The sequence below is a fragment of the Lepisma saccharinum genome, chromosome 2, assembly GCF_977018435.1.
Source record: "Lepisma saccharinum chromosome 2, izLepSacc3.1, whole genome shotgun sequence".
NCBI lineage: Eukaryota > Metazoa > Arthropoda > Insecta > Zygentoma > Lepismatidae > Lepisma > Lepisma saccharinum.
In genome coordinates this window covers 110,904,216-110,922,419 of record NC_139230.1, presented here as the reverse complement: position 1 = coordinate 110,922,419, position 18,204 = coordinate 110,904,216, and the positions used below count along the sequence as shown (strand labels likewise).

At 39.3% G+C, this 18,204-nt stretch overlaps 1 protein-coding gene across 4 annotated transcripts in view; it reads left to right on the top strand.

The window, feature by feature from the left end:
- Positions 1-18,204, top strand: part of LOC145984114 (uncharacterized) — a 677,559-nt gene that overhangs the window by 557,866 nt on the left and 101,489 nt on the right. The gene's annotated exons all lie outside the window — the stretch shown is intronic.

Genomic DNA, 18,204 nt, shown 5'->3' with positions numbered 1-18,204 from the left:
AATTGAAAACCGACAAATCTTTTTTTCGAAAATGAAAAAGGAAATACTTTTTTTAAAAAAACAGAACATTTTTCGAAAAACGGGAAGTTTTTCAAAACTGGAAAACTAAAAAAAATTCGAAAAATTAAAAAAGAACAATTTTTGAGACACGAAAATGAAACTTTTTTCGAGAAACGAGAAACTAATTTTTCTTCCCCAAAAAACTGAAAATCAAAACGAAGTTTCCCTTTGTAAAGTCGAGTTTTCAAAACCTGACATCTTCGGGTAAATAGTACATATCGCTGCCATATGCTGTAATATCGTGAGATAAATTTTAATATACAGCCATACACCCTTATTCGGCCGCGCTCCTGAGTCTATGTTTCGATCGGATAAGATATATTTTTTCTTTTGATACGATGTGTGCTCAATGGTAAACAAGCCAAGTGAACAGTTTGAAATGTGTGTAGTACGTGTGTGCCTCTAAATACCGGCAATATGCAATAATGTGTGTGTAATAAAGGAAAGAAATGGATGTTCCCAAGGTAAAATATTCCGGAGGTAAAATAGTCCCCCATTCGGATCTCCGGGTGGGGACTACTTTGGGAGGTCTCTGGACTAAGGATAAGATCTACATTAGGAATAAGGATATTAAATTAGCCACCTGGAATGTTCTGAGCCTTTACCGGCCTGGGGCATTTAAGTGTACAGTTAATGAGATAGTTAAGTATAAATTAGGTGTAGTAGCTGTCCAGGAAGTTAGGTGGCCAGGAGAAGGGAATTGTAAAACTAAAAATTATACTTTTTTCTATGGTGGTACTGAAAATCATAATTTTGGAACAGGCTTTTTCATAAATAATAGAATTATCTCGGCTCTTAAAACAGTAGAATTTATTAATGATAGGATATCATATGCAGTTTTACAGGGTAGGTGGTGTAAAATTATTTTAATAAACATACATGCACCAACGGAAGATAAAGATGATGATACTAAAGATGATTTTTATGCAGAGTTAAAACAGGTCTTTGATAAATTTTCTCAGTATGATATGAAAATTCTGTTAGGTGACTGTAATGCACAGATCGGCAAAGAAGAGACATTTAAACCTACGATTGGTAAAGAAAGTCTTCATGAGTTAAGTAATGATAATGGTATAAGATTGATTACTTTTGCAACCTCAAAGAATTTAATTGTGAAAAGTACCACTTTTAAACATAAAGATATCCATAAATATACCTGGTCTTCTCCAGATGGTAAAACTCATAATCAGATAGATCATATTCTCATTGATAAGAGAAGGCACACTAGTATAATTGACGTTCGTACACATAGAGGTGCTGACTGTGCCAGTGACCATTATTTAGTAATTGCTAAATTAAGAGAAAGACTCGCAGTGATAAATCATAAGCAACAAAATCTAAAAGTTCTAAAATTTAATACAGGAAAATTTGCTGATGAAAGAATTAAGAAAGATTACCAAATTAAACTGTCAAATAGATTTGATGTTTTGCAGGATTTAAATGATGATGAAAATATAAATGAAACAGACGTAAATAATAATTGGGAGCACATACGTAATGCAATAGAATCAGCAGCTAAAGAAAGTATAGGATACCATAAACCAAGAAAACGTAAGCCATGGTTTGATAATGAATGTCATAATCTAATAGAAATAAGAAATCAGGCTAGACTTAGGTGGTTAAATAACTCTGATGATACAAATCTAAGCAATTATAATAGAATAAAGCGAGAAGTTAACCGCACGTTTAGAAGTAAAATAAGAGATTACTTGAAAAGCAAAATTAACGAAATTGAAACAAACAGCAAAAACAAAAATATCAGAGATTTATATAAAGGTGTAAATGAATTTAGAAAGGGGTGGCAACCTAAAGTAAACTTGATAAAAGATAAAGACGGTGATTTTCTAGCTGACCCAAGTGATATTCTAAATAGATGGAATAACTACTTTAATGACCTTTTAAATGTTCATGTAGGAGATAAATCAAATGAAGTACACACAGCAGAACCTTTAGTTCCAGAACCTAACTTGACTGAAGTTACAGATGCTATTAAAAGGCTAAAGAATAAAAAAGCACCTGGCATTGATTTAATACCAGCTGAGTTAATTAAATATGGTTGAAATTCGTTAATATGTCAAATTCATAAATTAATTTGTTTAATATGGAATAAAGAAGAAATCCCTCAACAGTGGAAAGAATCCATAATTGTTCCTGTGTTTAAGAAAAGTGATAAAATGAACTGCAATAATTACCGTGGAATTTCTCTACTCTCAACAACATATAAATTATTATCTAACATTCTTTTAACAAGACTAACCCCATATGCTAATGAAATTATAGCTGATTATCAATGTGGATTTAAACGTAACAGATCAAATACAGATCAAATTTTTCACATCAGACAGACACTTGAAAAAAGTGGGAATATAATCAAAATGTCCATCAGCTATTCATTGATTTCAAAAAAGCATATGATTCGGTCAAAAGAGATAAATTATATAATATATTAGTCGAGTTTGGAATACCTAAGAAGCTTGTTAGTATGATAAAGGTATGCACCAGTGAAACAGAAAGTAAAATTCGTGTGGGTATTAATGTGTCTGACAAATTTACAATTCATGATGGGTTAAAACAAGGAGATGCATAATCTCCATTGCTCTTTAATTTTGCCTTAGAATATGCTGTTAGGAAGGTAAATGAAACTAAAGAAGGACTAAAATTAAATGGTGTGACTCCGTTGTTAGCATATGCAGATGATGTAGACTTATTAGGGGATGATATAAATACAATTAAGAATAATGCTAAAATATTTTTCAAAACTGCTAAAGAGATAGGTTTGGAAGTTAACAAAGAGAAAACTAAATATATGCTTACATTGATTGATTGATTGATTTAGTTTATTTTACTTCGCGTTTTGTGCCTCGTGGCTAATTTGCGAAGATGAGGATGAGTGATGAAAGGATGAAATTGATGAATGGACATTCACAAACAACCAAGCCCGACCAGGATTCGAACCCGGGACCCTTGGCGTCGCAGCGCGATGTGCTAACCGCTCGGCCACAGGGTCGGGCTGAATATATGCTTACAGGTCGAAACCAAGTGTTAGGCAATAATCAAAATCTAATTATTGATAACAACTCGTTTGAACCAGTTTCCAAATTCAAATACTTAGGAGTAATATTAAGAAATGAAAATTATATTAAAGAGGAAATAAAAAGTATGCTTAATTCAGGAAATGCATGTTACTTCTCTCTTCATAAACTTTTGTCTTGTCGTTTAATATCTAAAAAACTAAAAGTTAAAATATACAAAACAGTAATTTTGCCTGTAGTATTATATGGGTGTGAAACTTGGTCCCTTACATTGAAAGAGGAACATAAATTGAGAGTATTTGAAAATAAAATCCTTAGGAAAATATTTGGACCTAAAAGGGATGAGGAGACAGGTGAGTGGAGAAGGTTACATAATTTAGAAGTACATAATTTGTATTCATGTCCAGATATTATTAGAATAATTAAATCAAGAAGACTTAGGTGGGCAGGCCATGTGGCACGAATGGGAGAGGAAAGAGGAGTTCACAGGATTCTTGTTGGGAGACCCGATGGTAAGAGACCTGTAGGAAGGCCAAGACGAAGATGGAGGGACAACGTTGAGATGGACCTAAAGGAAATCGGTAGGGATGGAAAAGAGTATATAGATCTTGCTCAAGATAGGGACAGATGGAAGGCCTGTGTTGCTGCAGCCATGAACCTTCGGGTTTAAGAAGGCTAGAGAGTTAGTTAGTTAGTTAAAGGAAAGAAATATTTCTCGGCAGGTCAAGTCAAGGAAATCCTATTTTTTGTTATATTTATTTGTCAAACCATTAACACTAAAATTTTGAAAACAAGTTCATGGTGACAAATAACGTTGTGCTAAAAACGAAAATTTTTCGAAAACTAAAAATCGAAAGACAAAAAAAGAAAAATTTGGGAAAAACACGCAAATTAAAAACTTTTTATAAACAAAAAGGGTAAAAAAGGAAAACGATTATTTTTCAAAAGACGAAAAAATATAAAATGAAAATTTTTCGAAAGAGAAAAGTTTTCAAAAACAGCAAAAAACGAAAAATTGAAAAATTTCTACTTTTGGAAATCGAAAACCTTTTTTGTTTTTCGAAAATGGCATTCCCTAATATACACAAACAGAGAGAAAGAGAGAAACAGTGAAAATACTTCGGGCAGTGCGATCGCACCAAAATCCTTTTGTACCACGTATTTTTATTAAGATTGTTCGTTTGCTTCTCTGTTATGGGTCCATATCAAAAGATTCCCTCCCCTTCCCTATCTTTAAATTGCATGAGAGTAGAGATATATCCACAAATAACAGCAAAGCTAAATAGCGAAAAACAAACGACTTCTATTGGAAAAATCCATGAACATTTCAGTCCAACGAAATAGTAAAACTGACTGCATAAAAGTTATTTTAACTTTCTCCTATAAGCTGTAGTAGCAGCATTTTGAATTCGAAAATTTACCATGCCAGAAGGATCTATAAGTTTGTTTTGTTATATATTGTAGCGTGACGTCGGGTAAGGCACGGGATCGAGTCACGCCGGGACGTAGCTCAGTTAAAGTAAGTAGGTCTCGCTGGACCACCTCTACCCTGAGTGGTGCGGATGAAGAATTGTTGGTAGCCTAAGGCTTGATTCACATCTACGCTCAAGCAACACTCAAGGCATTCTCCTGTAACGCACCGATCACGGTCAAGGGGTATACACACTAGCGGTCAAGCTTCGCCCTGGTCAAGGTACGATCAACGTGAGTGTGGTGTTGGTTTCTTCACAGAGTACACAGATTTTTCTGCATAAAAAGCCTGCCGATTGTGCTAACTACAAGATATTTTCAACGACGGACTTGGCTGTTGCAGCACTGGCGTTAATTAGAAGAAAATGACAAAGAAGAATTAGAATTGCGAAAGCGGGGATACATTGACTTGGTTCATTTACTTCGCTTTTATGACAGTTTTGACTAATCGTTAGGATGAGAATGAGTGGTAATATGATTAAATTGATGAAGGAACATCACAATGAACATCCATGCCCAGGCCGGGATTCTAACCTGGTATCGTAGCACGCTGTGCTAACCACTCGGACAGGAGGTAGGCTATTATAGATATAATGTTGTTTATAGATGTTATACTTTTGGTTTGAAAGCGGCTAACCTTTATTTGCAACTACAATGTGCAAAACTGTAAATGTCAACAATGGTAACACTAGTTTGTCGGTCTAGGTTTGACATGAAAAATTTCGGGCTCATTGTTTCATTTCGACATTGTTGACTATTTATTTTATTAAAAAGTTTCCGATACAACACGTGACAAATATACATCAGGTTGTGAACCTAGCTTCAACGACCCGATTGTTACGCACATCGTGTGAAACGTGGTCTCCCTAGACTTAAAATAAAAAGAAAGACAATAGGGAGTAATCTTGTATCGTTTTCCGTAAACGGAGAACAAGTTCGTTGTTAATCTTGATTCGGGGCTAGATATCAAGAATGATTTTTTCATTGGCAGAGGGTCGACCACCACCTCCTTTCACTTTGTACACACAAAAATGACAATTTTGTTGTCGGGGAAAATATGACCGTGAATAGGTTAGCTTTTTGATTTAATGATTTTAATTGATGAAACGGGTTGGAAAAAGGTCGTTACAACTAGAGTTTATTGATGTTATTTGTAGTTAGTCCCCTACTTAATTTTTTTTTTCATTGGCTATAATTTGGTTGTTTCGTTCAGTTTCTTTTTCCTAAATTTATTTTACTCCGGTTCATGAATTCGCATATTTTAACCTATGTTTTACAAAGAGAATTGAGAGGAGAATACTGTTTGATTTTTTTTGCTCAATCAATTCTAATATGACTCGCCTTTTTCTATGTATCAAATGGTCTTTGCCTTCTGACGGCTCATCTACGCACAAAACTGGGTTACATATCACCTGCAACGGGGTGAAGACAGCTACTGAACTTTATTAGACGTTTACATCAACGATCGAGCTTCGCAAAGTCAAGCTCCGCCCCCTCACGCTCCAGTCAAATATTATTTCCACCCGATCGTGACCGAACTGCTAGCTGAGCGTGATAGAACGAACCTTGACCGCAGCGCCGGTGTGAATGCCTCTCTTTAAAAAACAATCAATGATACTTGACCGGACCATGGGGTGAGAGTGACCTGAGCGTTACTGGAGCGTAGATGTGAATCAAGCTTAAGTCCTTTAACGCTACTCACCCCTTGCTTGCTGTTCTGGCCCTGGACTTCTGACGTTAGCGACGGTTGAATGGTGTCGGGTGCCCGCTGGAGAGATCGTTGGTTGCGATAAGATGCGGCTGGCAATTCGGCGGCTAATTCGACGGAGTACTGATTCTCCGGACTCGGGCTGGCTATCGGCTTCTGATTCTCCGTAGTCCGGACGACTTCTCGTTCTGCTCGGTCGTTGCCGCCTCGTAAAGTTGCAATCTCTTACTGGCAGACGTCGTGGTCTCGTCGATCGAGTTTTCTGATAATGTGGAGTGAAAGTGAGAGATCGATTTAACGTCTCCAGGGGTTTTATACATTGTAATTTAGTCATGATTTGGTGGACTTTGCACCTCCAACTGTACACCTGAGTGCAGGTGGAATTTTACAGTGGAGGTGCACTCACCGCCGGCGAGGACCGTTTGCCTTGCTGACTGTGCAGAGCCGAGTGGAAAATTCTTGTTCCTCGGCTCTGCATCCGGTGGAATTTGGGGTGAATGAGCGTTCAACTGGCGATCTTCAGGACAATGTTTTAGTAAAAGTGATATACTTTCATGCTCCCAATTCCTTCATCATTCCCATGGCCAAGATGTATCCACTGTGGGTGGTTACCAAGCACAGTAGAGATGGTCATGGAGAATATATTTGTAAATAGTAAGTAAAAGTTACATGAAGTAAAGAAAAACAAAATCCTTGTATATAATACAAAAATGGAAAAAAATGATAATAATAAAAATAGAAAGTTGGAGCCGTCGAGATATCTGATACTGCACTGGTCTGGCTGCATGTTCAGCTGGAATGGCTGACTGCTGGCTGCATATTGAGCTGCGGCATGATTACTACCGTGCGTCCATTTCGATCTGCAGCCGAGAGATCGGGAGAAGCGTGGCGGGCGGCGCTGACGGAGATGCCGACATTTGCGGCCTGAAATGCCCGCTTATTTTTATGGACATATGCAGACATTTATATAAATATTGCAAAACGAGCACTAACCTGTGTTATAAGAGTATGGTTTTAATTTTAGTAGCTTAGTGACTGTATGTGCCGATGATTTTGACACGCCCACCTCTTGTGAAACACGGCGTAGAGGTTTGTTTGGAGAACGTTCTAACGCTGCACCAATATCATCGAGTTTTGCTTCGGTTAGAATCCGTCGTTTTTGCTTAGGTGTTTTAAAATTTAACGATACAGTTTCTCGTAATTTAAGGACAAGATGTCTAACCGTATCTCTGTGTGGAGTTGAAACGCATGGGAATTTCTGTACAAATTACCTACACGTCTCGACACGAGTTTGTTTTCACGTACGTGTCATACATAAAAAAATCTTTGTTCTAACGTGAATCTTGCGGCTGGCATTCCAATCGTCTCACTGACACGTCACACATACACACTACAATAACACAAACAAGTAACTGCAAGTAACCAAGAATAACACTCTTGCGCACAGTACGAAATTAACACGCTCTTGGTTTACATTGCTCGCCACTATATTTACAACTCTGTCTTCATCTAGTCGCGAAGGAACAAAAAACTCGAGCTCGGATATTTCGGATTGCAAGGAAGCTCACGAAAACCATTCACTTTTATCGGTTTCGTCTGCAGTGTAATCCTGATACAGTGTTGCACATTCGAAACCTCCAAACGATTCCCATGGCCACAAAACTCTTTCAAGGATATAAACTTAAACAGGACGTTACTGGTCAAAACTATGATTAAAATGCTTTATTATCTGTGGCTCTTAACATCGTTTCTATAGCGTATTTATTTGTGTATATAAGAGCAGAACTTGGATGAATTACAGAAGAACTTTTGCGTGTTATAACACAGGTTAGTGCTCGTTTTGCAATATTTATATAAATGTCTGCATATGTCTATAAAAATAAGCGGGCATTACAGGCCGCAAATGTCGGCATCTCCGTCAGCGCCGCCCGCCACGCTTCTCCCGATCTCTCGGCTGCAGATCGAAATGGACGCACGGTACATGTTGAGCTACTGTATGGTGTCTCCTGGCTGCATGTTGAACAGCGGGATGCTGGCTACATGTTGAGCTGCTGCATGGTGTCTGCAGGCTGCATGATGTCAGCTAGCTGCATGATGAACTGCTGGCTGCATGTGATCTGTTAGCTGCATGTTGAGCTGCTGGCTGCATTATGTCTGCTGGCTGCATGATTTACTGATGGCTGCATGTGGTCTTCTTGCTACATGATGAACTGCTGGCTGCTTGGCTGCAGGATGACTGCTGGCTGCATGCTGAGCTGCTTCACGATGTCTGCTGGCTGACTGGCTGCATTTTGAACTGCTGGCTGCATGTGGTCTGCTGGCTGCATGATGAACTGCTTCAGGATGACTACTGGCTGACTGACTGCTGCGGAACTGCATCATGTTGACTGCTGGGTGACAGGCTGCATGCTGAACTGCTTCAGGATGACTGCTGCGGAACTGCTGGCTGACTGGCTGCATGTTGGGCTGCTTCAGGATAACTGCATGTTGAACAGCCGAAGAGATGGCTGAGAAACGAGCTGAGTGTACCATGGCCAGATGGTGACTTTGTGCAAGGGGGAGCCGACAGGCGTAGGGAAGGAGAAGTTATAACAGAACGTGATCGCCTAATTCCGGAAGAGCTGTGCCGAAGGTGACATATGTGAAATGACAGTGTCAGGTAGACAGTAGCCATCATCGAAGGTGATAAGAGAAGAGGGAAGAGGGGGAGCTAGTCTAGTTGGAGTTTTAACTTGATGAAAAGGGGGAGGGGGCGGTGGTGAATGTACGGGACGTTGAGATATAACACATAAGGAAATAGGAGGACTAATAATAGGGACGGAACATATTGTAGGGGGAGATGGGGTTTGTCGGTGACAACATGGACAGCAAGAAATGTGACGTTTTAGACGCAAGTAGGCGTATGTAACGCAAATACAAAGAAGCAGGAGAGCTATGAAAATTAAGAAGAGATAGGGGGTAGTATGTGCAGGAGACTTTACAAGGTTATGAGGGGTAAGTGTAAGGGTAAGGCTTTAGAAGTAAAACATAAGAAAAGGGGAATGTGAAGAACTTGAAATTGGTATATGACACCTAGAGCGAGGCATGTGAGCCAGACAAAAATTATAATGATGGGAAAATCAGCATGTCTGTGAAGTGGAGTTATAGGAGGGATGTCAAGAACCTTATATTGTGATAGGTTAAGGTGCGGGATATGAAATGTCCATTCTTTATGATAGAGAGCTGTTGCATTCCCAAGAGGGGAAATTTTATAATGGGTGTCAAGTAGAAAATTGGGATTGTTGGTCAAGGCAGCTGAAAGGATATGAATTGTTCGGTGGATTGTTGAATGATCGAAGCCGCAAGGAAAGATAGCAAGAATTTTGATATCGGGGGTGATAAGTACATCGGTACGGCAAGCCACGTGTAACAATACTGCACCGGGTTCCTTAAAAGTAGTAAGATTATAATGTAAAGCGGTGCCGTTAGCGTAGAGAAAGGTGATGGTAGGAGGAGGATTAATTATTGCATATACATTTAAATCCAATTTGACCACATCAGTGAGGTGTGATTCGTGACACGTGTAGATACACACATTCACTGTATCAGCCACGGTTGTTGCTACATTCACTGTATCAGCCACGGTTGTTGTTTGAATCAATTTAGAAAAACAGAAATTGAGTCCGTCGTGTCTTCCTGTGTGAGAAGGCAGATGGCACAATTTATGTGTATGGACCTGACAATTTTCAAGGTCTGTACCACTAATAGTGACAACATTATGGGAATCATCGATGGCGATATACGATGGATTATGTGACACTACGCATGTTAGATTTTGCTAATTAGGGATTGCTAAATAAAGTTTATAAGCCTTCTGAGTGGATGTGATAGGCACTTTCAACTCAATATTGACAGCATCAGCAGATATTCTGCATTGGGACAGTGGTATCTGATAATACATGTCAATAAGTGTGAGAGGAATTGCTATGTCAAATCCAGTAGGAAGAATATTTTTTGAATCTTTTTCAAAACTTGGTGCAGTGTTGTTTTAGATACTACATGTTGAGAGAGGAAATTATGCTTACAATTACATTAATGGTATTCTCATATTAAAAAAGGTTGAATATTTGGCTAAGCTGCAAGGCTAGGATCATAAATTCTATAAGAAAACCTGTGCTTGATGTTCATCTTTGATTGTTAAATTTTGGAGTTTATTAATAAATGCTTCCTGATTTTTAGCGAAACTATCAGAGTGTGTAGCATATTCAGTGAAAACATTCTCAATTTTATGTTGGAAAGAATGAGTTTCACCAGTTAAATTTTGATAGAAAAGGTGATTAGCTTGCAGTTGTAATTTAATGTTAGATATCGTTTGTTTGCTTGATGAGCATTTTGGAATAAGGGTTCTAGTTGCTTAGTAGTGGCAAAATCTCAGCAGTAGTTAGCAATGCTACTTATAAAACCAAGGAGTGCACGTTTTTGTCTAACCACTGAGGTGTTGGGAGTGGGTTTTGTGAAGAGGGAAAGGTGTGAAAAAAGGTGTGAATGAAAATTTTGGAGTTTACATTGGTTGGAATCTTATTCACCTTTGTTGAAAATTGCATTATGTAGTGTTGATGGGAAGTGTTGGGGTTTAGGCATTTCCAATTTCACATTATATACTATAATATATACATATACAGGGTGTCCATAAAGTCTCACCCCACCCTGGGTATTGTGAGAACGGCTGTAAATAGGACGAAATGGCGAAACACGTATTCCATGATATTCAGGGGGAAACGTTTTGAGGCCAACCATTCCTTACCCGGGCCCCCCACAAGGGGGTAGGCTGGGGTCTACTCAATTGTTTCAAATAGCAAGGGGAGTCGAAGAATATGTCATTTGAAAGGTCTTATCAAAACAACAAAAGTACAGCAAAACCGGGGTCTCTACGTAGCTCCAATTGACAATGAAATGTTAAATCAAATGTGGAACATGACCAGCATTGAACAGGACTCCAACTCCTACAGTAGTAATCCTAGACAACAGTGAGAGCTTGAAAAATGTTCCTACACTGTAGCATGATTCGGAGATAACCTAGCAGTGTCTACAAATGCGTACACCCCCCAAGAGATGGGAGGCGTCCGTACACAAAACCGCATACCATCGCGCCCCCTGAGATTGTTACCAGGAGGGCCGACATGCACAATAGCAACTCAAGTCAAATGGTGAAGAAGGCACGTAGTTATATGTACAATGCCAACTGAAGCCAAAAGGAGGGGGGTATTACAGGATGTTACAACACGTACACCACTAAAAGTCAAATTGGGCTTACCTACTATTTACAGAAGATGTTCGAAATGAGCCCCATTCTCTTCTTGTCAGTAGAACAGACGAGTATGAAATGCACATCGCACTTTGCTGAACGTGTCTACTAAAATGTCTCTACAGCCTGCTATTATTCTTTGTTGCAGATCAGCAAGACTACTAGGTTCTGTTTTGTACACAACAGATTTAAGGTGTCCCCAAAGGAAAAAATCCTTCGGAGACAAATCAGGCGATCTCGCAGGCCATTAGATTGTACCACAACGGCCTATCCACCTATTGGGATAATGTTCGTTCAAGTACTCACGTACGTCTGTAGTGTGCAGGACATCCATCTTGCTGAAAAACGATATTGTCCGCATCAAATTCAGGCACACCGTTGACATCGACTGAGTTTTCTACAAAGTCCGTAGAATTTGGAGGTACAGAGCACCGTTTAAATTGCCATTAAGAAATAGGTGTCCGATTATGTGGTTTCCTAAAATACCTGCCCACACATTAAACTTCTCAGGTCTTTGCGTATGGCCTTCCCTCACAACATGGGGATTAACATCTGCCCATACTCGAACATTGTGTTTATTAACACAGCCATTTAGGAAAAAATAACTCATCACTGAAACAGATGTTGTGTAAGAAGTTCTCGTTGTTAGCAATCCTGTCGCACATAATTTCGCAAATCTCAATTCGTCTGTCGAAATCATCATCTAGTTCTTGCTTCATCTGCATTTTGTAAGGATGAAATTTGTGTAATTTTAACACCTTACTGATAGAACTCGTGGAATGTTACTTGCTTCTTCTATTTGTCTGAGAGACATTTCAGGGTTTACAGTTACGCGTCCTATAACTTCCAACACTGTTGCCTCATCGATGTGAGTTCGTCCTGGACGTCGTCTGTCATTGACGCTTTGCGTTTTACGAATTTTTTCACAAAGTCTGAAATATACTTATGGTTAATACTAGGACGTTCGGGATAAAATTCGTTAAATCGTCTAGCAGTAGCACGGTAGTTTCTGCCACATTCACCGAAAAGAAAGATAATTTCCACTTTGTCTGCGCCAGAACGCGCCCTTCCGGCACCATTCACTTTGCTCGTCGTTGCAAACACTTTAACCACCAATACACACACACACAAACAGAACCACGGTAACGGAAGATACAGGAAACACGTTAGTAGAACACAGTGTGCACGACACTACAACTCTTTTACGTCCAGTATTTCAAAGTCACTTCGAACTTTTGCTGTCCGGTCTGTTTGCTTACGAGAACACAAGCAGAATGGTCCTGTTGAATCTTCATAGCGGTAGTAACACTGATTACTTGGTCTGGTTCTATACTCCGTCTGCATTCTCCTTCAAACAAGTGAATGGGGCTCATTTCGAACATCTTCTGTAAGCTCAATTTGACTTTTAGTGGTGTAGACTACGTGTTGTAACATCTTGTAACCCACCCCCCATTTGCCTTCAGTTGACATTGTACATATAACTACGTGCCTCCTTCACCATTTAACTTGAGGTGCGATTGTGCATGTCGGTCCTTGCCTTCCTGGTAGCAATCTCAGGGGGCGCGATGATATGCGGTTTTGTGTACGGACGCTTGCCATCTCTTGGGGGGGGGGGGGGTGTACGTATTTGTAGAAACTGCTAGGATATCTCCGAATCATGCTACAGTGTAGGAACATTTTTCAAGCTACCAATGTTGTCTAGGATTACTACTGTAGTAGTTGGAGTCCTGTCCAATGCTGGTCATGTTCCACATTTGATTTCACGCTATTGTCAATTGGACCTACGTAGAGACCCCGGTTTTGCTGTATTATTGTTGTTATGATAAGACCTTTCAAACGACATTTCTTCGACCCCCCTTGCTATTTGGAAAAAATGAGTCGACCCCAGCCTACCTACCCCGGGTAGGGAATGGTTGGCCTCTAAACGTTTCCCCCTGACCATCATGGAATACGTGTTTCGCCATTTCTTCCTATTTACAGCCGTTCTCACAATACCCAGGGTGGGGCGAGAATTTATGGACACCCTATATATATATACACACACACATGGGAATGGTGTAATGATAAGTGATGGTTCCAGTCGGTTCTTTCAGGTAAATTCCCGAAATAATTTTTACATGTTCAGTAGGCATGATAAGAGAAAAAATAAAGGAAGGAAAGGAAAGTAGTAAGAGTACTGCTACTGTCGTTAGTGAACCCTGAAAGGTACAAAGATACAATTTTAAAAGCGAGTTTGCATAACAAATAGCATGTATTAAGCATGAGATATGTGACGTAAAAAATATATATTTGTTTTTTGAGTTACCCACTCTAACAACGAAAAATATAAAGGATCACTAATGATAAAAGTAGAAAAGAAAGGGAATAACAAGCTGTAATGCAAGAGATTCTCGAGACTAATAGTTAATAATAAAAACTTATTCATTTTTCTTTGTTTGTGTTTTTTTACCATTTGTTTACATTTTGCGCTTTGCGCTCTGCGATGTATTTACTCGGGCCGAGGCGATTGCTACATCGTCAGCTGTGCGAGATTCGTCAATGGTCAGATCGCGCATTCGCATGTATTTGTTCGAGTTTTCTTTTTTAGTTTCGACAATCTTCTTGCTGCAGACAACAAAAATCGCTTTCTTTCTGGCGAGCGGAAAATTACGTACTCAACAAGTAGTCAGTTAAAAGACTTCGTTTATGGTTGGCCGTTTTTATTTTCTACTTACTTCTTTTTATTATTTCATTGTGAAATATTAAATAGTTTAATTTAGTCTTCGAACTTGTTTTGAAAGTTAATTCCGGAGTGTTCTTTTCTTCTTCTTTTTGCATTTATGACAATGTGTGCAGCGTTGAGGAAAATGAAGGGACAGGAAGGAGAGAGTACTACGTGAATCAAAATGGCGGAACTTCCATTTTTTACATGTTCTCGCTCTTTTGTGGTAGCTGAGTGAAAATGGCGCTTGTGGAAAAATCGCTTCGCGAAAAATGCGACAAAATGTTAGCGGTCATAAGTATTATATTGACAAGTGTGTCCGAAAATAATATTTATAAATTGTGAATGGATTGTGCAGTGTTGTAAAAAGTGAAAAAATCGGAACATTTAATTGACAGACAAACTCGCCCGAGTCGAGGTACCTTGTTTTCAAACGGTGAATCGTGACAGAGTCGATTTTCAGTTTGCCACGTCCATCTGTGTACTCCACCAAATAAGAGTTGGCGTCGTTCCGTGAAATTATTTTCGCTTGATATTTGTAGGAGGAGGAAAATGCCTTGGGTACGTGGGGGTGAGGGGTTGTGTTCAAAATATACACCAATTGTCCAGGGGAGTAGGTCGTTTTGTTGTGTCTTTTGTCTGCACATTGTTTATGCTGCTCAAATCACTTTGCTAAAAGTTTCTGTGCTAGTTCACGTGCGGCTTATAGTTGTTGTATTCTGTGTTCATTTGAGTGTAAGTGGAGTTTGGATTGGTAGGGAGAACAGCATCTGCAATTCATCTAGGGTGTTGTCCGAATAGCAAAAAATAGGGTGAGTTGTTCATTCCAAGATGTGTACTTACATTGTGAGCGTGGGACACGCTAGGTAAGACTTCATACCATTTACCTTATTTTTGGACCACATAAGTTTTCATGATGGATTTCAAGTAGTGAAAAGATGATTCTACTACACCATTTTTAAAGTGGGCAGCAGTGTCAATGAATTTTAATGTGACACCAGTAATTTTGGATAATTCCTGTTTTAATTTGCTACAGTTCGGGGTCTCCGGAAGACCAAATATGAGAAAGACATATGATACAAGGGCGTTAGCTATTGAGTTGGCATCGTGGTTGGAGAGGGTTGTAGTTATGGCAAATATGGTACTATCTGTCCAAAAGGTAAATGCTCGGTGGATGTCGCCAAATCTGGAACTAACGTCTGTATGAGAAATTATTTGTAACATGTAACAATGCCACTTTGCATTTACAATACATGAGATTTGTCACATTAGAGTAGACGGGAGAGAATAAGTTACCACAGAAGTCTAGTTCTGAGTTGCAGATCTCAACTCTATTCCAGGTTGTAAAAATAAACTAGTAAGAAACAGCAGGTATGTTAACGAAGTTTGCAAGATTACTGACGACTCTTAAGACAAAATTTCAACTTGGTTTCATCGAGTGATGAAGTGGGAAAGTGGTAAAGAGCTAGCCTAGTTGTCTGAAAAAGTTCGCTGCCAGCACTGGCACGCGGTGCAACGTCTCTACGTGCGGTCCGTGTTGAGCATTTACGTGCAAGCGAGTGAAATTCTGGTTAAGTCTACCTTCTGTGTTCTGAACCATGTCTGTACGGCGAGTGAATACTGTGAAATTGGTCTTCACGAATGTGCGACAAAAACCGACATCGATACAACTGCATCGGTGGATACAGCAGAATTTGTCACTAACAGAAGATCAAGTGCTTAGTATTGAAATCGATCAATATCGTAAGTGTGTGTTTATAAAGTTAATATCGCGAGTGTTAGGCGAGCAGATAATATTACGATCGGAAGGCACATTAGTATACACTGATGACAATGGGGAGCATGAGGTAAAACTGGAATGGGCGAATCAAAATAGTGTAACTGTCAATGTACATGTAGTTCCTATGGAACTTCCAATGGACGTTCTACAACAGACACTGACAACATATGGTGATGTGAAATATGTTGATGATGAAAAGTACACGGATGAACATATATACCCTTCGCGTACCGGTACAAAGCGAATTCGCATGACGCTTAAAATACCAATTCCATCGTACATCACTATCAAAGGTGATCGATATTGGGTAACATACTATGGTCAAAAGATTACGTGCAGGATATGTGAATCTACAGAACATCTCTCAAATTGTTGTGATAAGCGTAGAAAACCAGGAAGAAGGACAGCCTCAACATATGCGGAAGCCACCCACCGATCACCAATCAATATTGATGCAGCAGAACAACCACTGCCATACCAGCCTACAAGTTTTCAAGTACCCAAGACAACCCTGGACATAGAAATGAAAGAATCCTTAAAGAACCCAGATGTAAAAGAACCCGAAGGTACCGCACAGACGCCACTGGATCCTCCGACGAACAAAGTTTCATCAGAGCGAGCAGCAAAGGAAACTTCCCATTTGTTAACAACAGAAGGTCAAACTTCGTCATGGGTCGCAGAAGTTGAACGCGAGGAACTTTCGAGTAACTACCAGGTCACGTCTGAAGCCTCGATTAGTGATAAGATGACCCCTCCCCTACTCGCGAACAGCTGTGTATCGGAAGGTGAAAAGAGCCAGGCAGGTCATGAGATTTCCCTGCCAGGCGCTTCCTCACCCACAACGACCTTGAAACTAGCAGAAGGAAACGTGAGTGAACAACATGACCAACCTAAAATTGCTCCCCCCCTTCCCTCGTCACAATCGCAAGAAATGGTATCAGGAGATGACTCCCAAACCGAAGAGGAATCCACAGATGATAAGCAAGTTATGGACAAAGGTCAACGCAATAGAAAAAAACGCACCAGTTCACGACTGAAAGCGGTAACAGAAGGTAAGAAAAAGAAATGTACAAGGATGTCTCTAAGCCAGCAGTCCGTCATACACAGCAGGAAGACCCAACAAAAGTGAAATGTTAATTAGACGTGGGTTCAGATCGCCTTTCCCTCCCCCTCCATTAGGTAGTTACTGTAAGGAGAAATGTTTGTTTATGTTTTGAGATGAGAGTGATTTACGGGTGTAGTGCGCGACATAAATTTGTGTACTTTCCTAGTGTATAAAATGTAATGTTATATATTACATGTTAGAGAGTTACAAGATGAATATCGATATAATAACAGGTAGAAAAAATAGTGTAAATTGTGTCATGCACATGAACGATTATCATCATTCTGAAAACACTTAGGACTAATACTTACTTTAGTGTAATTGAGCACCAAAAATGCACATTTACGTGGTATCCTTATAAACAGTTTTTTATAATACCTTATTGTGCATGAATTACAGCACTCGTCTTTGTACCCATAATATCAATGGGATCTTGACGCCAGTGAAATGCAAATTGCTTGCGGACTTTGTCCGAATCCACTCGATTGACATTTTATACTTGCAGGAAGTTTGTATTGTAGATTTTAACTTCCTGTATGGGTACGAGGCTATTGTAAACTTGGGGACAAGCGGGAGAGGGACGGCAATTTTAATCAAAAGTGGTATAGAAATACGAAATGTAAAGAAATTAGTCGATGGGAGGGGCATTAGTTTTCAAATTCAAAGTTATACTTTTGTTAATATCTACGCCCCCTCCGGACAGCAAAACAGATGGAAGAGAGAACAATTTTACCAGGCTGAGATAGTATACTTACTTCCAAATAATGATTCGTGTATCATCCTAGGTGATGATTTTAATCAAGTGCTGCGATCATGTGATTGTATAGGAAAGTTTCAAAATAGTTTAGCATTAACGACCTTAATCAGCGATTTACAGCTGAAGGACATCTGGACCGAAAAACGAAAGGATATAGTGTTTACCTATTTCAATAACAAAGCAGGTTCTAGACTTGACAGATTCTATACACTTGCTCATACTATAAAATATGTGACGACAATAGATGCTTTGCCGGTACCTTTTTCAGATCATATAGCAATCAGAATGAGTATTAATCTACAAGAAT